General features: G+C 42.6%; 1 protein-coding gene across 2 annotated transcripts in view; it reads left to right on the top strand.

Annotated features, from left to right (window-relative positions):
• MAPRE2 (microtubule associated protein RP/EB family member 2) overlaps nt 1–25,047 on the top strand; it is a 151,143-nt gene that overhangs the window by 14,167 nt on the left and 111,929 nt on the right. For both annotated transcript variants that reach the window (XM_026496174.4, XM_057313143.1), the window contains exon 2: nt 11,490–11,551. The gene's annotated coding sequence lies outside the window, so the exon portion shown is untranslated. The remainder of the gene's footprint in view (nt 1–11,489; nt 11,552–25,047) is intronic.

Raw genomic sequence — 25,047 nt, 5'->3', positions numbered from 1 at the left:
AAGAATGCTTGTCTCTACCCCCCTTAACCAATGATCTTCTTTTAAAATCTTTGCAAGTTAGGCACAATACCATTCCTGCTATTCTTAATAACAAGTCAACTTAAATTGATTATAGGAGGACCTGGGTCTTGTCCCAGCTCTGCTTAAAGTGCAGTCCCAAACCACTCCATCCACCTGTGACCTCTCCCCGCCTCAACCAGGCGTGTATCTTACCTTTTACCTATGCTTTCCCCATAAGAAATCTCAGCACTCCAAAAGCCAGTTGTTAACCCATCTTTCTTAGGATAAAATGTAATCAAAAATGTAATGGGACCTGGACTTTTTCTTGAGAGAATCCATAAGGTTTTCAATACATGCGGAAAATGCATCATTTTGATAGTACATTAACACATTGAATTATTTGAATTGCCGTAGGCAGAAGTAGTGGTAAGATGCAAACTTCTGTTTAACATAGGAAGAATGCCACTGTAGCTCAAAATGTGAAAGTAGTGTGATTTTTGGCAAAGCAGGCACATTTTAAAGAGCATCCACTTGGATACCCCACTGAGCTCACTTTGCCCCATGCGTGTAGTTGTCAGCATTCTGTCCTCTCCCCATCCATTGGCCTGGGCCATACAGAGATCCCATATCTTACCCTGTTAGAAAGAAGGGAAGACGTGGAAAAAACAGGACTACTGACCCAGTCCAGCTGTGCGCTGTAGTGAGCTGCCCCAAAGTACAGGCAGAAACAAGAGCCCTGCATCCTCCTGGCACTCAAGCATATTGTGCTCATGGGAAGACTAGGGGATGCATTAGCTCTTCCCATGGGGAGCAAAAAGGAAGCACCTTGGGGGATGGAGAGGAACAAGAAGGCACAAAAACTAACTTCTCTAGGGAGGACTCAAAAGATTTGAAAGAAATAAGAATCTTAAAACCCTGCATTGAGAACAATGTCGATAAAGTATGAAATTCCTACAACGATCTGAGCTAGCTAGCATTCAACCTAAAGCGAACAGGAGAAGTTCTACTTGTGGTCAAAAAATAGTTTTGTTCTTTGCTTTCCACTCCCCCACTCCCCCCCCCCCCCCCCCCGCTTCTACTGCCAACCTTTAGAGATGGTGGTCAAACCACGGAGTTTGCTGAAGTCACAGACTACAGAAAAGGCCACAGATAGGCTTCACAAGGGCCAGTGAGGGTCAGGCTCAAGGCCACGTCCACAAGATCCCTTCAGATGGGCATTCTCTCCCATTCTTTCTAAGCCATCGGTTTCCCCTAGGGTTGATTCTACTTTGGCATTTCCTTATCCTATAACTAATACTCAGATCCAATTGACAGGGAAGATGTGTTCAAACGGTGATGATGAACTTGAGTATTTTCCATTAACACAGAAATCTGCAGTAGCTAAAGAAATCTGATACGTAGCAGTAACACTCTAATTCTGCACTTGACAGAATACGAAGAACTGGAGCCCAGAGTTTAAATGGTATGCCCACAGTCACATACGAGGGGGAAAGCCTCAGTCCCAGGGAATTTTACTCCAGGTGCAATCTCTTTACAGCAGGCAGGTTTACAAATGATAGTTGGATTCCCCGAGTAGCCCTCAAAGGTCCCTTTAACTCCTAAGACTACTGAATTGTAACAACCTCCTATTCCCCATTGCAAGATGCATGGGGTTTCAAAAAATTGGTTGGTAGATCCATTTTGGGTACATAGCCCACCACAGATGAGGACTCCTAACATGCTGGCATTTCTCTCGGTTCGAAAATGCAAAGTGCACCTACAGAAGTCCTCAGGACTTGTCCGGGAGTGTTGTTAGAAAGCGCTGGTGATCTCAAAAGCCTAACCTGCTACTTTTAGGCAGAATGGTAATTCAAGTATTGTAGAGTTTACTGAAATATTTAGCTGTTGCAAACTTCTTTAAAAAAAAAAAATTGTCAGAGCACAAGCAAGGGGAGTCGCAGGCAGAGGGAGAAGCAGGCTCCCCTCTGAACAAGGAGCCCAATACGGGACTTGATCCCAGGACCCTGGGATCCTGACCTGAGCCACCCAGGCATCCCGCTTTTGCAAATTTCTTAAGTTTTTTGCTCCTTTTTTGCTTTAGAGGGACTACTTGGTAGTTCATCTGAGCACCCTCCTATCTCTCACACACACTGGATGTATGTGTGGTAAACTCAGCTGAGTGTGTTCTCTGCACACGGGAAACTAAGTGGCTTCATTGAGGGTATCAAGGTAACAAGATTCAGAACCATCCATTTCAGGTCAGCAGAGAAGCAACAACAAATGTTGGTGATTAGCACTCCCTAACACATTTGCACAGGTGAGTTAATTAAGTACCTAACATCTTAGAAAGCAGAGAACTTTCCCTAAGGACCTGAAACTCAGGATGAGTAAGTGACCACTGGGGGATTAGGGATGTGGGGGAGAGAGGAGAAGCAAGGGAAAATGTGCTCCAAGAATGGACTTGAGCTCCTTAATTTGGCTTTGGTCCGTCCTCGGTAGCAAGGTCTGAGCTATAAATGAGTTTACTTCATTTGGGATCATCTGAGTGAATGGCCCATCTGACTAAGTGCAGGCCTGATTACCACATAGCAGATTGTGGGAAGAGCTCTGAAAACAGATCCTGTGCCTTGCAACTCAGTGTGGTTCCCAGACCAGCAGCATCTAGAAGTTTCTAGAAAGGCAGAATCTCAGCCGTCACCCTAGGCCTATTGAATCATCATCTAAATTTTAAGATTCTCTGCTGACTCAAAATCTGGAAAGCACTGCCATTAAGGAACCTGAGAGATTAAATACTTATTTTCCTCTAATTTTCAGAACGAGGAAGACACGCATGGCTTTCAAATCCTACATATCCTCCAAAGGAACAGCAGTCATAAGTTTTTCCCTTTTGCTCTTCACTTTCCTGTCAGTGGGTTTGCCTTCACAACCTCATGGTAATAGCTATTAGTGTCTATGAGCTCCTCGCTGGCTGCATTATATATTTCTCACTCTTTATTTTTTTTTTTTTTTATTTTTAAAGATCTTATTTATTCAACAGAGATAGAGACAGCCAGCGAGAGAGGGAACACAAGCAGGGGGAGTGGGAGAGGAAGAAGCAGGCTCCCAGTGGAGGAGCCTGATGTGGGGCTCGATCCCATAACGATGGGATCACGCCCTGAGCCGAAGGCAGACGCTTAACCACTGTGCCACCCAGGTGCCCCTATTTTTCACTCTTTAGACACTCAGCACTTAGCAGGGCATCTAGGGTGTCATAGATGCGTAACATGGCGTTCATGAGCTCTAGCTCCAAAGTCCCAGCCCTGCCACAAGCCTCTGCTGGCGTATCTGTAGGATAAGAAGTCTCCTCCCTCAGAGGGCTACTGCGGGCAGTAAATGAGCTGATACGGGTGACCTACTGAAGACAGCACCTGACACGTACTAGCTGCACAGAAGCGATACCTTGTTCTTAGGTGCTCAGTCAGTGTTGAGCCAATGAATGGATAGGAACTTCATATAAAAAATACTTTATGAAGATCAAAATTTGGTGTTCTGTTGCTTCAAAAATACGAAATTTTAATATGCAAAGAAAGCCTGACATAAGGGAAGAAAAAGGGAAGCGGGCTCAAAATGAGCCCAGAGGAAAGGCATGTGATTTGGACTCAGAAGACCAGAGTTTGGGTCCCAGCTCTATCCTTTTTATCAGCTATGAGATCTCCTATAAAAACAAGTTGCCATGATTAATTACTCTTTATTTCCTGGGGTTATGCAAAAAAAAAAAAAAAAAGGACTTGTAACTGATGGAGGAGGAGGGTAAGGCCCACCTTGCTCATTATCGTATCCCCACATCTCAGCCCAAAGACGCCCTGTGATGTGCTTGTTCAGTTGGACTGGAGCATGAACTCTCAATGGGGACAAAACCTAGAAATTGCATTGGTTCGTGGCCCTCTAAATCTCAACCCTAACAGACAAAATCTGTCCCTTAGTATTTAATTTTTTTAAAGATTTTCTTCATTTGAGAGAGAGAGAGAGCGAGCACGCGCAAGTGTGAGCACACCAGTAGGGGGAGAGGCAGAGGGAAAAGCAGACTCCCCGCTGAGCAGGGAACCTGATGTGAGATTCGATCCCAGCACTCTGGGATCGTGACCCGAGCTGAAGGCAGACACTTAACCAACTGAGCCACCCAGGCACGCCATTAGTATTTAACTTCTTTACAGTGGGGAGTGAGCTGACCGGGAGGCAATGTCTAAAAAGGCTCCTTGGGAGGCAGAGAATGAGTGGGATCATCTGGGAGAAAATTAGATGTCTCAGACTCCATATCAGATGACAGTTTCTAAGGAAGAGAAATAAAGGAGCAGAAGACCACTAGCCAAAAGGCAAGCACAGTGAATGAGTGGAGAAAAAATTGATTCCAAGTTCAGGGTGCGATGATCTATGTGAAACAACTTTACATGGTGAAGTGCTGCACTCCACCTTGGCCCTGCCTGCAGAGGTGGCCATCATCTCCTGTTCGGCATCATGGCTGCCCTCGGATCTCTGGTGAAGCCCAGCATCATTAAAAAGAGGACCAAGAAGTTCATCTGGCACCAGTCAGACCAATATGTAAAAATTAAGCACAACTGAGGGAAACTCAGAGGTACTGACAAGAAGGTGCACCAAAGATTCAAGAGTCAAATCTTGACGCCCAACATTGGTTATGGGAGCAACAAGAAAACAAAGCACAGCCTCACCCGTGGCTTCCAGAAGTTTCTAGTCCACCACACCAAGGGGCTTGGAGTGCTGCTGCTCTGCAACAGATCTTACTGAGGAGAGATGGCTCACAGTGTCTCCTCCAAGAACCCCAAAGCTGCTGTGGAAAGAGCAGCCCAGCTGGCCATCAGGTGCCAATCCCAATGCCAGGCTATGCAGTGAAGGAAGCAAATAGATGGTGTATATGCATGTTGCATTTGTGTTAATAACCCATAAAACTATAAAGAAAAGAGCTATAGACCTGTATAATTCTGAAAAGAGAAGGGTTTTTTTTTTAAGATTTTATTTTTTTGAACTAAAGATAAACTTCATTTTTCATACTGTATTGCCCCTTCCTTGTTTAAGAAAAATTAAAAAATGGAGGACTGTAGGATAAAAAGCAAATAAAAATGAAGGGCGAGTGCTGAAGGCCGGTTGGTCCATGTGGTAAAAGTTTTGTGGGCAACTTAAGTTGAACACGTGAAGGTGAAGTTTAGATGTTTAGTGCAGGTGTGGCCGTGGCTGGAAATGGCTATCACGTGGAGTTTATTTCGTCCAGCTGCATGTGTCAGTTTCTCTGACAGTCTGACTTTCTCTTTATGGCTGTTGAACAGGGCAGGAAGACATGAGTGCTTTTCTGTTTGTGCCTCGCTTGACAGAATCCTGAATTCTGTCCACACACCCCAGAAAGAGAAAGTTTTAAGAAACGTTCCAAGTTGGAGGGGCGCCTGGGTGGCTCAGTTGGTTAAGCATCTGCCTTCAGCTCAGGTCATGATGCCAGGGTCCTGGGATCGAGCCCAGCATCAAATAAATACTGATGCAGCCCCCAAACATTTTGTAAGTGGGACTCTTCTGTAAGACCCCACAGCAGCCCCCCCCCCCAATAGTGTCGGTGGTTATCACATGAACATTGTAGGATGTATACTAGCCCCAACAGCAGACTTAAGGGTTGAGGCTATGCAAGTAATCCTGAGTATTTCAATAAATTCCATCCACTTAACACTTTTCCCCAACTACTAAAAATGTGAGTTTGAAATCCTTCCCACACTACGGTTGGACAGTGGTTCTCCATCTTTTGAGGGAGGTCTTAGCAACCCTGGATACCCGGTGTCCTAATAACCCTCCTGCCACAGCCAAAGCCTTATTTAAATCTCACATGACCCTTTCAACACTTCTACTCTATTCCTGTTTCTTCTTCGGACAGTCAAAGGAATAAGACGATAAAGATAGGACACGTGTAAAGCAAGGATTTCATTTCCACTGTAACCTGAACACTAAATTTGGACCCTGGGTTCCTAAAGTGAATCTAATACCATTCACTGTGCTATTTCACTGCTTCAGGAACATTCTGCTACATTTCACTATCAGTCGTACTTGTGAGGAAAGGAGCCATTCTTCTATTCCAACTATTTTCAAGGATCTCTGATTAAAAAATCGATAAAAGGATAAGTAATTATTAAAAACATTCACAGAATTAATGCACATGGTATTTCTCATGTAGTTTGTCTCCTATCTTTTTAATTTTACTTTTGTGCCTTTCGCACAGTGGATAGCCTATTCTAGAATAGAAAGGGCAATCTCAAATTATTTTAATCCTGTTTCGCAGGGGAAGTAACAGATGGGTAAAGGAGGATTCTAAGAGGGGGATGAGGCTCGGTTTGTATGAAAATAACTGAATTTCTATTTTATTATAGCAATGACTTTAGACAGTTTGGGGGGATTATACTGTATTTTTATAGAAGCCTAAATCACACGACCAACAGAGGTTTATAACATCACTACCATTCCTAATGTATGCCATCAAAATCCCTTTATCAGCCGGCTATAATTTTTCAAAGCCCTTAAATATACCATATGGGTCATTTTGTAGTCTGGCTTGCTTAAGAAGAGGAATGCATTGTACCACAGTCAATGCCCAAGATTCAGTGTAATTTGACCTCCTTTACTTGCCAGATAATCTCATTTGGTTTTGGTTTCCCTGGTGTGTGCTCAGCTCTGTGCTTCCCGGCAATCATGCCTCTAGTCCCCTGGGGGAGCTGAACCAGGCAGGCTCTTGACCTCCCTCTGCAGTCCTGGGGAAGGCTCTGAGCCCAAGCCACCCCACCGAGGCCACTAATTGAGGTGGTGCTTGGTGGAGGAAGGGCCCTCCAGACGGCTAATATGGAGTAGGATCAGCCCAAGGATTAGTAGCCTGTGACCTTATCTAACGCTTTTGAGCTGTTTATCCCTAGAAAGCTGCCCCCCCCATACTGAAGAATGTGGTCTATAACTGGAGTGATCCAACATCTGAAAGCACCCACAGGGAGTTTGGAATTCAGGATACAGCTGATTTTGAAGGTCCAAAGAGAGCTTAGTCATCTCCTGAGTGGAAAACCTCGGTTCACATCCCAGCGGGGTTCCCTTCTTGGAAAAGCCGGGAGTAACCGGAGAGGCAGTGATTCCTGTCTCTTTGTGAGGAGAACACTTGAACCTTGCATTGGTCAGAAACCTCTGGCTAAATACACAGCACTGAAGAAAGAGCCAGATCTTCTTTCAATTACAAACCTTTCTTCATTCTGATGCCTCCTATGTGCCTAAGGCTTTACGGCCAGACATGGAAGCAGCCTTCAGGGGGCACTCTCAAGCTAGGACAAGTGTTCTGTGCTCCACACATGGGGTGCCAGAATTCTGAGCTTGTTCAGAGAAAGAGGATTTGAAATGTCTAGAGGACAAGGGAAAACGGACTTTTGTAGCAACAGAGAATGCGCTTTGTTAGAGAGTTTGATCACGTCATGACTCTTACTCTAACAAAGATACTTGGTGTTTTCAGTTAAAACCAGCAAACCAGAGAAGGGGGCTGGCTTTCCGAGGAGCTGCGCAGTGCTCAAAATGGGAAGAGCAAAAGTCAACATGGTTTTTCCTAATGTGAGAGAAAACTCTGCCAGCTCCTTTTTTGTGTGAAGGTGACGACAATTACGCTCTTCTTTAGTGTGGCCCAGTTTAGAATACAAAACACCTGCCTTGTCAACCACAGGGGCCACATGGGATGAAGTGCTAGTCCTCGACCAATAAGGATGAGAATTTTGGGAAATTCTTGCATAGCATCAACGCAAAGGTATCAGATCATTTTTAAAATGCAGAGGTATCAAACTGCTTCTTAGACGTCACTTCTGGTTTTCAGTGTATTTGTATCTATTTTGACTTGTAACGAAGTTTAGAAAGGTTAATGTGGAAGAAAGAGGGGATAGCGAGACTTCTCAGATAGACAAGACTGGACAGCGACTGTCAGCAGTGGCTTCCGAATGCTAGAATCCTGGGTGAAATATTTTTCTTGGATCTGTACACAGTGGGGCAAATTCCCAACCCCATCTTGCCCACTGTCTTGGGGCTTTTGTTCTTCTCTGGAAAAGTAAGAAAATAAGAGATTCTTGCTCAACTGTAGTTGCTGTCTGATCTTTTTTTTTTTTAATTAAATTTTGTTTTTTGATCGTTGCACGCGAACATGTACGTGAACATTGTAAGAAACCATATGGAGCTTTCTCATGTGTCCTTGAGTCCCTTCTCCCCCCTCAATGGTAACATCTTACGAATTTATATCACAACCAGGATATTGACATGGATACATGTTCAAGTCTAGTGTTGCCCTTTTATAATCACCCCCTCTTCCCACCACACCTCCTTGCTCCCCCCTACTGCAACCATAACCTGTGCTCCATTCCTACAGTTTTCTCGTTTGGAGACTGTTAGGTAAATGTAATCATATGGTATGTGATCTTTTGGGACTGGCTTTTGTCACTCAGGGTAATTCTCTGGAGGTTGATTCGGGCTGTTTTGTGTATCAGTAGTTCTTTTTTATTGCTAAGGAGCATTTTATACTAAAAGGGTATGTCACAGTTGGCTTAACTATTAACCTGTTGAAGGACATCTGGGTTGTCTCTGATTTTTGGCTACTGCTAAAAAAAAAAAAAAAAAGTGCTGTAAACATAAATTATCATTTGTCTGAAAAAATGCCGAGATGTACAATTGGTGGCTTGTATGGTAGTTGCGTGTTTAAAAGAAAGTTTGCCAGAGCAGCAGAACAGTCCTATGTGCTCACGAGTAATGTGAGTCCTCCAGTTCCTCATCAGTGCTCCGTGTTGTCTCTATTGCAGCCATTCTGCTAAGTGTCTAGTGATATCTCATTATGGTTTTTAATTGTGACCTACACAATGGCTAATGATGTAAAATATCATTTCATGTGCTTCTTGCCGACATCCTCCTCAGCTAAATATCTATTCATGTCTTTTGCCCACTTTCCGACTGAATTTTTTTTTTTTTTACTTTCAAGTTTTTCAAAGTTCTTTATATATTCTAGAAACTAGTCCCCTACCAGGTATGTGGTTTGCAAATATTTTCTCCTAATTTATTCCTCATACTTACATCTACTTCACAGGGACACAAGTTCTTAATTTTGATAAAGTCCAGTTTATTTAACTATCCCTTTTATGGATTGTGTTTTCGGTGTCAAGGCTAAGAACTCCTTGCCAGGCCCCAGGTCGCGAAGATTTTCTACACTTTTCATAGCTTTATATTTATAGCATGATTTATTTGAGAGAGAGTGTGCGTGCAGGAGAGCGCAGGCGTGGGAGGCACAGGGAGAGGGAATCTTGAGCAGACTCTGCTGAGCTTGGAGCCAGATGTAGGCTCGATGTCACCACTCTGAGGACCCGAGCAGAAACCAGGAGTTGGCCACTTAACCAACTGTGCCACCCAAGCGTCCCCCATACCCCATTTTTAATTTTTACGTAAAGTGTGAGACTTGCAGACCAGTACTGCTTCGCCACTGTCAAACATCACAGACAGAACTGTCCTACCTGCCTCCCCCACTGGTAGTGGGACCTATGCCTCCGCCCTTGCAAGGCTGTGCCTTACCAAGCATTTATATGCCAGGAGCAGAGCAAAGACCCTCCAGGGGTTTCAAATCTATAGTGAAGACCTGGCTGTCATGGTGATATGGCATGGATGAAAGATGGCGTAGACCTAGAGCCCGACTCCTAGAAACTGTCACTTTCTAGATGCACAATATGGGCCACTTGCTCCACTACTCTGAGCCTCAGTTTCTTCATTGGTATTAAGATTTTGGAGATTAAATTGGATAAAATATGTGGAATGACTGGTACAAAGGGTTTTCAATAAATGATCCCATTCTTCAAACTGATCCATTTCAGCTGTTGAAAAATGAGCAATGGGCCATTGTCAGACAACAGAAAGAGGCCAATTGTATACAGCCAATCCTGAATTTTCTAAGGGCGGATTATCTAGTTGATAGGTAAACTAGGAACCTTGTACTCTTCCTGGCTTGGTGGCCAGTACTTTCCCTGGTAACGTAGCTACTGAGTACTAGTTCAATAAAGACGGCAAATGAAAATTTTACTGTAATTCAGTTAATTGCTGGAAGATTGAAGGACTTAGGAAAATGACATGGGGAGGAACGGGTTTTTTTATTTGATTTCTTATCAACTATCATTAAATTATGGAAAAATGTGAAATACTTATGAAATTCTCTAAATTCTATGAAGAAATTCTATCCATCAGAAGAAAAAATTGTTAGCTTACCTGAGTTCGGTCTTTAAAACCATCTGTATTAAATTTTGTTTCTTTTTTTAAATAAGCCAACTTTACAAATGGATGTTTGAGCTTGCTTACTGAATAGTATAACGTTGAAAAATGAGCTCCTCCTTTTACTTTTATTCTCTCCATACCTACCCTTTTGCTGTTCCCATTTTTTTCACCATCTCCTCTTCCCCTTATAGAAAAGGTAAAAAATGCCTCCCTCCTTTCTTTAAAAAAAAAAAAAAAAATTCACCCAGCAACATGTCCAAACATAGTTCTGGAGATCACCTCTCATTGGATCTGCCACAAATATTTTTATACGATTGACTTTTAAAAAAAAACCAAATAAGCACCAAAGGCATTTGTGTTTTCTGTTCTAGGACTGATTTAGAAGAGTAACGGGCAGGGTGAGGGCCTAGGTGGAAGCAACAGGCATTTCTCCTTTGTTTCGCGGGGTGCTGGGAAGACCAATTCGATGCCCTACACATAGGCATCTTGGGTCTTTTTTGGCAGCTTCTGCTCGAGCCGTTAGCAGCCTCCCCAGGAACCGTCCACTTCCCACCCTAACACTGGACCCTCAAAACCTGGAGCTCAGACACGTTTCTTAGCCTTGAGAATTGGATCGGTCCTTCATCAGTTTACTTGTCTTATCGCGTCGCCAGAGCATGTTTGAAGAGCAAGAGCTAATTCACATGAAGTAAATTATCAATTGTTGGCGTGTGTAGTTTGAAGTCTGACCCTGGCGTCTTCGAGAATGCCTAGCCTCTTAAAAATCTTCTGACTAGAAGAATAAGCCTGTGTTGATGCCAGCTGTAAAGCCTGCACGTAACCCTGAGTTGAAGGAAGTCGATACTTCAGTGTTGGCCTTTGATAGCCCACTAGGGGCACCTCTTCCTGGGGTCATCTGCTAATACGTGCATTCTCATCACAGCAGACCATCAGGGAGAAAGGTACAAAGAAAAAAATGATCTTCATAGAACTGACATGATACTAAATATTCACACACCATAATCAACCTCAAAGTTGATCTAAAATATAGACGGAGAACCCGGTGGCTCTGCTAACTTAATCTCTCTCCCATGGTAAAACCAACTGAATTTTGATACAGTGTATGTGCTTTGATTTCCCTTTCCATTGCTAACTACACCTAACGAACTCCATTATTACCCTTTGCTCCTGTGTTTTCATCCTATTAAGTATTCTTTTTCTTCTTTTTTTTTTTTTTCCTATTCCAGTATCCCACCTCTCAGCGGTACAGTTCATCTCGACAGCCAGGGAGAGAGCCTGGATGCTCAAGGTACGGTTTAAATCTAAAATGGTATAGAATTATTCCTTGTCAACAAATTAAATTGCAGTAATAATGCCTTTGTAACAATTTATTTTCAAAATTCCATTATACAGTTACAGCAAGGATTCCAGTCAACATGCTCCATTAAAACATTATTTTTCAAACTATATTCCATTTCCCATGTGTATGAAAGGCTAATTAACTGCTATCAGCAATCCCTCTAAAAAGGGTCAAGCCAATTAAAGTTTAATTTTGAAGATATTATTAGTGATAAGTGGAAGGAGAAAATATTACGATGTAGTCAAGTAACCTCAGGACATTCCATGGTATTTGTGAACAAATGAGTTTTTTTATTTCATTCATTTATAATAAAAAAAGGCAACAGCTCAGACTTTACAAAAGAGGGTGGAGCATATTTGGGGAGGAGACAAAGACTCAGGAAGGCTCCCCCCCCCCAAGTTTGGGGTTTGTGTTTGAAACGCAATCATTTGACCTTCACTTATTTCCCACTGGTATTCTGAGTCTGTCTCTCTCTTTCTCTCTCTAATGCCTCAAGGTTCATTCACCTCCAGTAGCTCCCTAGAACAAAGGAACAATTAACTGAAATTCCACCAGATGGCAATATTTGGAAAGCCATCCACAGAGCTTTCAAAGCTGAGAGCTACTATTGTTCAGAGAGAGAATAGTCTCAGTGTAAAACATCCTTCACCGAAGGTATTCTAAACATCTTTAGTTTTACTTCTTTCCCCACAACATCAAAAGTTTTTACAAAAAAAAAAAAAAAAAAAAAGTTAGGGAGGGTATGTGGTATTTCCTTTTGTTTTTCATTCCGGAATGATAAAATTAGAACCGTCATTCCTAAATAATTCTTCACGGTATCGGTATTAAAAGCGCAAATCAATGGATAATATACTATATTTGGTTTGGGATTTCATGGTGATAAATGCTATGATTAACAGTCATTTTTAAATTGAGAAGAGAAAACTAAAATTCTAAAAAAAATTTTTTTTAAGGAGTTGTCTTGATATGAAACCTAGTGAAATTTGCAGGTGTAAAATATTTACTTGTATTGATTTGGAATAATTTATTTAAATGGGATGAGTAAACTTTTCTCCTTTTGCTCTAATAGCAAAAAAGTGGAGACCCTAAACCCTGAGTGGCATCTAAACAGCTGGACTTTTCAAGGACCAGAGCTGGGACAGAGGGACACAGAAAGACATCTGTGGGCAGTTAAAATAGAAAGCACCAAAGAGAGTCTACCTAAGCTTGCTTCATACACCTAAAAGCAGACCTTGGCGTGCCCTTTGAAACCTGCTCTTGTGCTACGAGCCCTTCTGGTAGGGGCCCGTGTCTCTGGGACCGTCCTGGTTTAATTCTATTGTCTTGGAATATGGTCTCATTAGTACCCCTCTCGCCCTCAAAAGTATCTGCATTTGGATGACAAACTCTGTGGTTGCCTACCTTCCAGGCTGGTACGTTCAAAGGAAAAACTGATAGAAAAAGGTGGCCCAATACCTAAATAGGGTGTCTGTTTATAAACCTCCGTGTATCTAGGACTACAGGACAAATGCTCCCTTCTCTGTAAAGAGCCACGTCATGAATATTTTCTGCTTCGCAGGCCATACAGTCTCTGTCACAACTATTCAACTCACTGTAGTGTGACAGTCACCGTAGGCAATACATAAACGAATGGGCTTGGCCGTGGTCCAGTTAAGCTTTACTTACAGAAGCGGGCAATAGGTGGCACTGGGCTGGCAGGTGGTAGTTTACAGACCCTCGTGAGTGCCTTCTCCGCCATTTCCCATCCCCTTACTGGGACAGCCATCCTTCAGTCCTCTCCTTTGTCTCCCTACCCTTTCTAGGTCGCAGCCTCCTTACCTAATACCAGTTTCTGAGACGGTTGGTAGTTGCTTGAGGGACTGATCTCCTCAGGGGTGCGGTTCCAGGGCATCCCTGACTGAGTCTGGGCGCTTGCTTCGTGTCCACGTCTGTCTCTGCGCTCTGCCCGCCGTGCCTGTACCTTATACCTCATGACCTAGAACAGCCTCCCTTTCGAGAGAGCACTTGAACCCTAACGTGAAATCTGGGAGCAATAGCTATTTTGTAGGCAATTGAATTTTATGCTTCCATCCTCAGTAAAGAGCTGTCTGTGGAAAATGCAGCCACAAGAAGGAAAGATGAACATTGACTGTAGCAGATTTTTACTGTAAAAATGGTACATTTAAAGGAAAGTTCGGAAAGAAAAAAAAATGACCCATAACACCATCCCAGAATAACTGTTTGGTTTTTTGTATATTTGCTTTTCTCACACGTGTTCCTATTTTTCTCTACTGGACATGAACTTTGTTTAACGTAGCGTTAGTCACAGACCTCTTTCAAGCACCTTCAGGATTATTGTCGGAGTAGAACAGATTATGTTCTGTTAGTGTGTCATAGTATCCTCCAGTTTTGTTGTTGTTGGTTTGGTTCCGTCTAATTTGTATTTTTTTTTTTTTTTGCCTATTTTCTTAGTACAAAATCCCAGAAGTGGATTATTCAATGATATGACCATTCTTACGACCTTTAATCTAGTTGACCATATTTCTTTCCAAATGGTTTGGAGTGTTTCACAAACATTTGCAACTTGAGAGGACTAGCCTCACTTGAGCTTGATCAGAACTAGCCTTTAATTCAATAATATTTACATATATTACTCCTATATGTAAAGAACTGTGCTAATTGCTTTGGTGTGTGTGTAAAAGTGGTAGGTTTTTTTCCACAAACCTTGGAGCGCCTGCTCTGAACTATGTGTTGTCGGGTTTCCATGGTGAGCAGAAGATGGCTTCTGTCTGAGTTTGACCTTACCGGGAAGCTAGGATAGCTATATATAGTGTCTACAACTGTATACAAAATGAGATACACCATAGGAGAGAGACAGAAAAATACATTGGGAGTCTGGGAGGGGTTGAGTTAGGGGGCGGTTAGGGATGGCGTCTGAGCTGAACCGTGGAGGTGAGTTGGACTGGAACATTGGATTGGAACATTCAGGTGGTGAGATTTGCCGTTTATTCCGTAGACGTGTATTGGCAGCTAACTATGTGCCAGGTGCTATGCTAAAAGCTGGGGTTATAAAGGTAAACAAGACAGAGCTCTTAAAGCTTAGCATCCAATGGAATTGACGGCTTTAAAAAAAAAAAAAAGTCTGCTAAGTAAGATACCTTGTCTAGCGGAAAATACATGGGGATAGAGGTGAAGCCAGGGTCCTCTTTTGAAGAGGAGCTTTTTTGTGGCTCTTCTTTTGATATGATCTTGTTCATTACTTGTCCTATCAGAATCCGTGGGAGATCTGCTTCTGTAAATTTGAAGGTAATTCTAGTTGGCTGACCAACATTCCAACTAAAATTGGCCTGTATTTACAGCTCCCACCCCCCACCCCACATGAGTCTATTCCCTGACCATGTACAGAGCTAGGACTAGAATCAGTAAGACCTACGTCCTGACCCCGGTCCCCTGATGACTGAGGCAAATCACCAAGAATTACAGGGGTTCATTTGTAGTTTTTCCAAACGGCTGGAAGGACCCTCAATCTAATCCAACTGACCCATTGTAAAGATGAACATTCCACTGTGAAGAGTGACTAGCCAACCATCGGGTGCTTTGGTGAGCAAGCCGTGGCATAAGAACCCTGGCTTCAGACTCCCTTCCTGCTGGTTCTGTGCTCACTGCTGTAATTTCCCCTGTAGTAAGAATGAGAAAGAATTTAGCCTGCACGTCTTTGTGTGCAGCCTGTATTTTTACCCAGCTCGGACTACCACAAACTTTAAAGTTTAATTTTTAAGTTAAAAATTTAAGTAGTAATGAATAGATGAGTAGTAGAAAGAGAGGGAAATGTGGACCAAATTCCTACATCTGCCATTTTCCTCCTTTAGGATCTGGGCAAATAACTTGGCCACACTAAGTTTTTACATGTTGAGTTTGTTGCAAGAATAATCGGAGGTAACGTAAGTGTCAGATACAACATGGGCACTCAGCAAGTGGTGTTCTTTCTCCTTCTCTCCTGGGACGACGGGTTCTTTACAGGGTTCCTTTTATTAAGGAGATTACCTTATAAAAGTCAGGAGAATTAAATGATGGAATGAGGATACAATTATAAAAGTATCTCATATAGAACTTAATATTCTCATTTCTAAATTTCACTTAACTGTGCATAATTAGCAATTTAGAAGTTTTTGTTCATGGGTCTTTTTCCTTCAGTAGCTTATTTCATATGGTCTATGGATATGTTGGTAAGACTTTGGAATTTTCTGTTATTTACTGTATGTCAAATATAGAGATGACTCAATGAAGAAAATGTAGCTAAATATTAACAATTTAAAAATCTAGCTGGTGAGTGTGAGGGTATGTTATGTTATTATACAGGTTTTTTCTACTTACCTGGGTGTTGAAATGTGTTAGGCCAATTTTTTAAAACTATGTATTAAATACTAAGCCTCGACCACAGCCCCATCACTGTGCAAGGGGCAGAGGGTACATTTTGGGCAAGCATGTCAGGGTCTCCACCCTGATGGAGCTGTGGCCCACTGTAGGGAACACTCACGGAGAGGGCATCCATGCTAAGCACCCCATGTTGGGAGAAGTACGGGATGCCATGGGAGCCCCTCACAGTGAGAGCAAAGCTACAACTGGGGCAAGGAGGTCAGGCAAGTCTTCCAAGAGGCAGGGACCTCTCCTCTAAGATCTGAAGGAAAAAGGAGAGCCAGCAGGTGTTGAAGAGAAGGCGACTGGAAAAAAAGGAGGGTTGTTGAGGCAGAAAGTGTGGCAGCCTCTTCAAAGACCTGGAAAGGCACTAAGAGAAGCATCTGGCATACTGGCTAAATTGAAAGAGGTTCAGTAGTGAGCTGCAGCGTTCAGGGAGGCGTGAAAGACAGGGCTGCAGAAACCGATTAGGAAGAGCCTGGGCAGGCTAGTGAGACCTTTGGGTCGTATTCTGGAAGTGCTGGTTGAAGTGCTGTCAGTAGAGAAGTGAAACTGTCAGTTTCATGGCTTAAAATGGTCTCCCTGGCAGCTGTGTGGACAGTGATGGGGAGGGGTTAAGATGAGACGAGAAAGTGAAAGATGCACATCTGGCTAAGGTGACAGCTGGGGTAGAGACGTGGGCGGACTTGAATACCAGTTAGAAGGTGACATAGGACGGGGTAAGGGAGAGGTCAGGGGTTAACTCACTGGACACGTGAATTGAGTGCTTGCTATGTGGTAAACGCCATTTCAGCGCTGAGAAGAAAAATGAGGCAAGCTCTAGGGAATACAGAGTGAGGTGTTGCTATTTTGTGTAGAGGAGACTAATGAAGAGGGGTCTTCGCAGGAGCACAGACTGACCCTCAGGGACCCCCCCCCCCATCTGGGGTGCCACAGTGAGAAGTAGTCACCTGGTGACCACAGAATTGAGGGGGTTCCCTGGAAGTCCTGCTGCTGGCAGTGTTGTGGTTGCCGAAGGAGGATGCCCACGTGCCTGGTATGAGTGGGAGGTTTGATGGTATTGCTTGCTGAGGTAGGAAGCACAGGGTCACGGAACATGACAAGTGTGACAGCAAGAACCCAAAGCATGGTATTGAACATGTTGACTTTAGGGTGCCTGTGATATCTAAAAGGATGCATGTGGGGACTTGGGATCTGAATCCCAAAAGGGAAAATAAACCAGAAATACAGCCTTGGGAGTCACTAGCACGTAAGCTGTAAGCCACGAGTACGGGTAAAATTGCCCAAATAGAGAACCTTAAAGATCACCAATATTTAGGAGATAGATAAAGAAGAAGAATACACCCATTTTCATAGCAGCAATATTGACAAAAGCCAAAAGATAGAAGCAACCCAAGTGCCCATCAACAGATAAAGAATAAGCAAAACATGGTCTATACATACAATGAAATATTCTTGTGCCTTAAAGAAAATTCGGTTACCTGGTACAACGTGGATGAAACTTGAAGACCTCAAGTTAAAGGAAATGTCGGTCACAGAAGGCAATACTGTATGGTTCCACTTATGAGCTACCTACAACAAAATTCATGGAAGGAGAAAGTAGGATGGTGGTTTTCAGGGGCTGGAGAGAGGGAGATCTGCTGAGTTACTCAATGGGTATAGGGTTTCAGTTTTGTAAGATGAAAACCCTTCTGGAGGTGGAGGCTGATGCTCGTTGCACAGCCGTGTCAACGCTAATACCACTGAACTGTGCATTTAAATGGTGAAAATGGTCAAGTTTATGTTCTGTGTGCTTAATACAAGGAGAGAGTCTAACGATTAGCCAAAAACACAGGAGGAAGACCACATGCGTATGCTGTCAGGAAGCCTAAGTTAAAGAGCATTTCAAGAATGAGCAAAGGGTTGATAAGTCCAAATGCTCTGCAAAGGTTAAGTAAGAGGATGACTAAAAAGTGCTTATTGATTTTCAGCAACGAAGAGGTGGTTGGTGATCTTGATGAAGCTAATTTCAGTGGCCTGGTCAAACTGGAATCCGAACTGGAGTCCAGGGCAAGTAAAGAGGGTAGGTTTAGATAAGTCTTAAGGTATTTGACCATAAAGAAGAGGAGAGAAAGAGGAACCCGTGGGGAAGAAGAAGGACTTGCCCAAGTCAGTGATGCTGGGAAGGAGCCAAGCGAAGGGGCACGAAAGGTCTGTTAGAAAGTGACGAACAGGGGCGCCTGGGTGGCACAGCGGTTAAGCGTCTGCCTTCGGCTCAGGGCGTGATCCCGGCGTTATGGGATCGAGCCCCACATCAGGCTCCTCTGCTATGAGCCTGCTTCTTCCTCTCCCACTCCCCCTGCTTGTGTTCCCTCTCTCGCTGGCTGTCTCTCTCTCTGTCAAATAAATAAATAAAATCTTTAAAAAAAAAAGTGACGAACAAGGCTTCAAGAAGGCAGGAGGCAGCTGGCCAGGATCCACCTCCTCGCGGCAGCAAACAAGAAAGAGTAAGATGGCTACCGTGTGGGTAGGTGTATAGGTGTGGGAGCAGGAAACTTAAATTCTTGTCTAATGGCTTCAGTACCCTCTGAAGTCAGAGGCAGGACCATGTGCTGAGGGAGGGGAAGGTGGAAGGGTCAGAGATCTAAAGAAAGAAGAGTATTAACATGTCTGCTGTACGAAGAATGACCGAGTGCTGACTAGGGAAGCAGAGGGATGATCTGGAAGCACTGACACCCCCTTGGGCGGGGGGCACGGATCTATACTTGTGCCGATCTTCCAGGCAGCGCGCCCTGTCCCCCAGCATGGCTCAGCAGTCCGAATGAGGCGCACGCCCCTAGGCAGATGAAAACTTGCAAAGAGCTCCTTTTTGGGAGAAACGTGAAAATTGATCACGAGGACAACACATTTAAAATGGGCCAATGCTTTGTTTGAAATGTTGTAGGTGCCAAAGGACTGGCTGCAAATGTTTTGGTTTACGACTTGTTTGAGGTTACTGCGGGGATGGTTAACTCATGAGGTCCCCCTATTGACAAAGTAGATTATTCAGGACCAGCCTTAATGAACAACGGATTGGATGAATTCAGAGTGAAACGGAGCAGTTTGAAGAGTTTGGGGTCTCCTCCCCCTCCATTCACAAGCTTGTATTGCCTGTCGTAGATACTCACAGGACCAGAGGCAACTACTCTGTCGCACAGAAATAAAACTGCCAATTGCTTAGCAAACCTTTACTGTTGTATATCTTAATAGGAGAGTTCTGCTTTTTTTTTTTTTTTAGTTCTAGTGTAGTTAACCATACAGTGTTATATTAGTTTCAGGTGCACAATACAGTGAGTCAACAATTCTATTTGCAACAATATGGATGGATCTAGAGAGATTTCAGCCTTTTGCATCGAATACCAGGATTTGGTTAAGTAATACTCCTTTTGCTAGCGAAATGTCACTAAGATGACTCTGACGTTGACATCCCTTATCACTTTACAAGTGGGCTGTGGTATGTGGAAAAGAATGCTATTGCCGTCCCCTAGGCTAGGTGCCTGGAATGCTTGTGTATGTGGAGGCCCCTAATCAAGTGTTTCTTCTACCCCTGTCACCATCTGAGTCTGTTTCTCCAGCCTGAGAGATGAAAAATAAAGAATATGACAGGCACCAACCCTAGGACACTTCCTATTCCCACGGACACCATCAGAACTGGAGAGCAGATTTCTAAATGTCCTGTAATGATAATGTACTATAACAATGCCACCTCATTTGATGACCATTAGCCATGTACCCACTGTGTGTTTAAAATGTGACTATGAAGGTTTCCTATGCATTTGAAATCTTTAATCTTAATGTGGACAGCTGCATGTGGTCAGTGGCTATGGTATTGGGCAGCCAGCTCTAGAAGCCAGATTAGATAGAGCTGAAATTTTAAATACAGCTTACAGATAGAGCCAACCCAGGAAACTCACTCTGGTCTTTGATGTCCAAACAAGTCCGGCCTGGCCTCATTCTGCCATCAAGTTGGTTACAGCCTAGGGATTCTGGTCTTTGTAAAGGTGCATATGGGGGAGGGAGTAAGATCTGAAAGTCACCTACAGCCAAGGTGGATTCACTTTCAGTTACCTGAAGAGTCTAACACCTGAATACCAGAGTCCTGTCGACAGAGAAGATGGGGGGAGAACAAACTTTATTTAATGGCTACAGTGCATAAATACTCTGAGAGCGACTTCACACACAATGTCTCATGCAAAATCGGTTTGTCTTTTTATGTCCTCTGTGAAATTTGTGCTTGTTCTAAATGCGTCTGAGAGCTTATGAACTTGTTCAGGGCCCCTAGCTCGTAAGTAGTAGAGGCAAGATTAGTGCCCAAGCAGGTGTGAGTCCAAGGCTATTTCCACAAGCAGTACTCACAGCTGGATACACGTGTTGGGAACTACCCAAGAAGCAGAAAACCTTCAGGGTAGGATTGGAGGTGGAGTAGAGGTTCTAGGAGGCAAACGACAAATTCTCTGTGCATCTATTTAATTCTGATTATAGCAGAAGTTGTACCTGTATTCCTCTGCCTGCTTGCCTCCCCTCCCTGCCCTCCCACCGTTTCAGTTATGTTGATCATAAGTTACGCCTTTGTGGAAACACAATTCCGAGTGCCAGAGAAGATGTACAATTGATCGTTTGAATTAAAATTACTCAAGGAAGCGAGCTATACCATCACCTGAGTTATCACCTAGGCAAAAGTCAGGCTACTTGGTAATCACGTACACTTCTGATGTCTCTCATGAGAAGTATGGCAGATGAATCACACGTCTCCCAGGGTTCAGCGCTGCCTGCCTGTCTTCTCACATGTCTAACTATGATGTTCTACTTCTGTAGTATTTCCAAAATGTCCATTATTGAAAATAATAGTGGAAATCAGGAAAAGCAAACCGCCTATAATTCTACCCTCACAATTTCTTTTTCTTTTCCTTCCAGTCCTCATTCATATAACGTCACATAGTTGGAACCATACCCTGGTGCATACGTCAGTACACTGCTTTTTAATTTCATTTGATGTCACAAGTTTTCCCTGCTGCCACACATGTTCATGATTATAGTGTTCAGGTCTCTAGAATAGTCTATAAAATCGACATCCTATTATTACTCCAACCTGCCATTGTTTGACTTACGGAGTCTGTTTCAAAGCAAAGTTTGGTAGGTTTTAAACTTACAGATCTTAACTGGTTAGATACCCCTGACTGGAAGTCTCATACCTGTGTGTTCCCACATCCTCTGAGAATAATTCTTATACTATAGAATTCCAGAGTGGGTATTACCTTGGATGTTAGGTTTTTTCACATGTAATTTTTCCAAAACATGATCTTCTAAAGAAAAGTAGATGACACCTTCTATTTTAATTATCATTCCCACTGCAGACATTAGGCACTTAATTTATGCTTCTTGAATTCTGCATAATCTATAAAACTGCCTTGACATGAGGTTGCCCAGCAGCTTGTACTGCGGATAACAGATTTCCAGCCTTGCTTACCTCAGATATCATTCTGCTTAGAATGCGTGCACTGACGTGTTCGACTCTGTTCTAAAGTTAGTCATGTTTCAGTCTTCAAGAAAGCAATTCAGATGCATCACGGATTATCAGGTTAACATCAAACTGTGTTAGGGAACATGAACAGTAAAGGTCAAGGTAAGCCTCAGTGCCTCCCTAGGGAACTAAATTCTAGATCGTGAGGATATTTTATTGTCCAATACTTCCTACTCTTGCTTTGCAGTATGGCGTTAGTCCTTTCCTGGACCGTGAGGTTTCAAGATGCCGATGTGTTCTGTCACGATTTTTCGAGGCAATGACTAGGCTACATAATATCTGCGTGGTAGAGTTTCTCTCATGGGATTCTTGTGCTTCCAACTTTATTTCTGCTCTTGGGGAGTGATACATTTCAGGCCTGTGTGAGGTAATGCCACTCACACAACACTGCTTTGGTTTACAAGCTAGACTGAACCACCAGCATCCTTTTCCATTGCCCGGCTTAGAGAAATACTTTGCTTGGCTTGTCAAAAAATTAGAATTGAGTGCTTGGAATGCTGTGTAAGGACACTATTGCTTCCAACCAGGATAACCATTCTTCTAGAAAGTTGTCTTGAAATAAGACTATCCTATCACTATGGACTCCTGCTCAAAACAAAATTTAAGAAATTGCCTAACTCAGGCACACCATTAAATTTTTTTCCTTTTTTGTTTCTTTAAAGCTATTTAAATTTCAATTAATGCAGTGTGCTATTAGTTTCAGGTATACAGTTTCGTGCTTCAACACTTTCATACAGTACCCAGTGCTCATCATAACAGGTGCCCTCTTTAATCCCCATCACCTATTTTTCCCCATCCTCCAACGCCCCTCCCTTCTGGTAACCTATCAGTTCTCTATAATTAAGGGTCTGTTTCTTGGTTTGCCTCTTTTTCCCCCCCCCATAATCTTTTGTTCCTTAAATTCTGCATATGAATGAAATCATATGATATTTGACTTATTTTGTTCAACACAATACTCCCTAGCTCCATCCATGTCGATGCAAATGGCAAGATTTCATTTTTATGGCTGAGTAATATTCCATTGTGTATATATCACGTCTGCTTTATCCATCAGTCAGTGGACATTTGGGCTCTTTCCATAATTTGGCTATTGTAGATAATGCTGCAATAAACATCAAGGTGCATGTACCCCTTCAGTATTTGTGTATCTTTGGGTAAGTACCTAGTAGTGCAATTGCTGGATCATAGGGTAATTTAATTTTTAACCTCTTGAGGAACTTCCATACTCTTTTCCAGAGTAGGTACACCAGTTTGCGTTCCCACCAACAGTGAAAGAGGGTTCCCCTTTCTCTACATTCTTGCCAACATCTGTTGTTCTGTGTTGTTGATTTCAGCCATTCTGATAGGTGTGAGGTGATGTCTCATTGTAGTTTTGATTTGTGTTTCCCTGATGACGAGTGATGTTGAGCATCCTTTCGTGTGTCTGTTGGCCATCTGGATGTCCTCTTTGGTAAAATGTCTATACAAGTCTTCTTCCCAAAGCTGCATCTCTTCAAACTTCAGTATTTTATTGTACGGGAAGATATTGAAACGTGAAGCGTTTGCTTTTAAATGTAATTCCATTTAAGTAAAATTATTTTGGATTTCAGGGTAAAAATGGTAGAGAATTCTGGTCGAAAAGGGACATTGCTGGCACAAAGAACAATTCACTTGGATGGAACTCAATAAATGGTTTTAAATATTACAGAATTTTGGCTATCCTGGGATTGTCATAAAGACTTCAGAAGAGGTGGACTTTGAGCTGAGCCTACTTTTGTAAAATATGGATTAAGGAGAAGGAAAAAGGCCATTCCAGGTACCAGTCACAAGGTACAAGGAACACCATAAACCATCTCAAGGAGGGTAGGAGGGGATGACTGATTCTTTAACGTGATTACTGGAGGATTAAGGGAGAAAGATAAACTAGGATTAAATAGTTCTGAGTTCCAAATACCAGATAAGTTGTCTAAGCTTTGTATTTAAACTCTGTATTTTAGATAGTGGGAAATACTGAACACAATGCAAATAATCTAGAAACATCGAATTCTTTTTTAAAGATTTTATTTGTCAGAGAGAGTGAGAGAGAGCGTGCAAAAGCAGGGAAAGCAGCAAGCAGAGGGAGAAGCAGGCTCCCCACTGAGCAGGGAGCCTGATGTAGGACTCGATCCCAGGACCCTGGGATCATGACCCAAGGTGAAGGCAGATGCTTAACCAACTGAGCCAGGTGTCCCTAGAAACATTAAATTCCAAGATGATAGTCTAAAAACCTAGTTTTGCTTCCCTTCTCTCCAGATCATCAATTGAAATAACAATTTAAAAAGAAAAAAATTATGGCAGTTCTGGAAATAGGAGTAAGGACCAGAAGTTGACAAACTTCTAGAACATGGAAAGGGGATAGGATTATATCGCTAATTAAAAAAAAAAAGACAAAAATATGGAAAAAGAACAGTTGAAATAATTCAAAGAATTATTATAATCCAGATGAAATAATTCGGAGGATAGAAAACAAAAAATCTATCCTTAGAATGAAAAGTATTGCATTCATCAAACTCCACTACCCATTTGCTTAAAAAAAAAAAAAAAAAAAAAGTTGGGGCACCTGGGTGGCACAGCGGTTAAGCGTCTGCCTTCGGCTCAGGGCGTGATCCCGGCGTTCCGGGATCAAGCCCCACATGAGGCTCCTCTGCTATGAGCCTGCTTCTTCCTCTCCCACTCCCCCTGCTTGTGTTCCCTCTCTCGCTGGCTGTCTCTGTCTCTGTCAAATAAATAAATAAAATCTTTAAAAAAAAAAAAAGTTGCTTACGGATAAGATGAGATTGGAAAACATGAGTTCTTGCAAATTAAAAATCAAGGGAAAGACTTTAAATGTTGACAGTATTCCAGAGTATAAAGCAAAAAAAAAAAAAAGAAAGAAAAATATTAAGGGATCTGAAAGGATGATCTAGAAGTTAAAACATAGTTTGAATCTTTAAAGGAAAAAACAAATCGGAAAGAAAGGCGTAAAGATTCATATTAAAAGAGGCCAACCCTTTACCCATCTCGGTGAAATTACAGGATGTCTTAGAGCTTCTGGGGTGGAAAGTTAGACAATGAGAAGATTACCAACACAAGTGATCACCTGAATGGCGTAAACATTGGTACATAGTGTTGGAAGCTGGGAGACCAGAGAACCAGGCTTTCAAAGCTTGGAGGAAATGGATTTTGAAACTATAATTCTGTACTCAGCCCAACTATCAATAAAGTATGAGAGCAAGTAGACATTTTCTGACCTGAAGGTTGGAAACTTTACCCCTATTGCTTCTCAAACAATTTGAAGATACAGTCTAGGAAAATAGGAGAGAAAAAGATAAATGTTAATATAATACCCAAAAACTAAGGAACTACTAGAAGAATCCAATTATAAGAAACACCAAGATGCCAGCAATAATAGTAAAGCACTTGGCCTAAATTAGTGGGTTCTGTGAGGAAGATCTTGCAGAAAAAAGGCAGACTCTACTATAAATGTAGAGTCCGAATCTGAGTATTTATCATA

The sequence above is a fragment of the Ursus arctos genome, unplaced genomic scaffold, assembly GCF_023065955.2.
Source record: "Ursus arctos isolate Adak ecotype North America unplaced genomic scaffold, UrsArc2.0 scaffold_17, whole genome shotgun sequence".
Taxonomy (NCBI): domain Eukaryota; kingdom Metazoa; phylum Chordata; class Mammalia; order Carnivora; family Ursidae; genus Ursus; species Ursus arctos.
The sequence above is the reverse complement of the archived record's forward strand: the minus strand, read 5'-3'. Positions and strand labels throughout refer to the sequence as shown.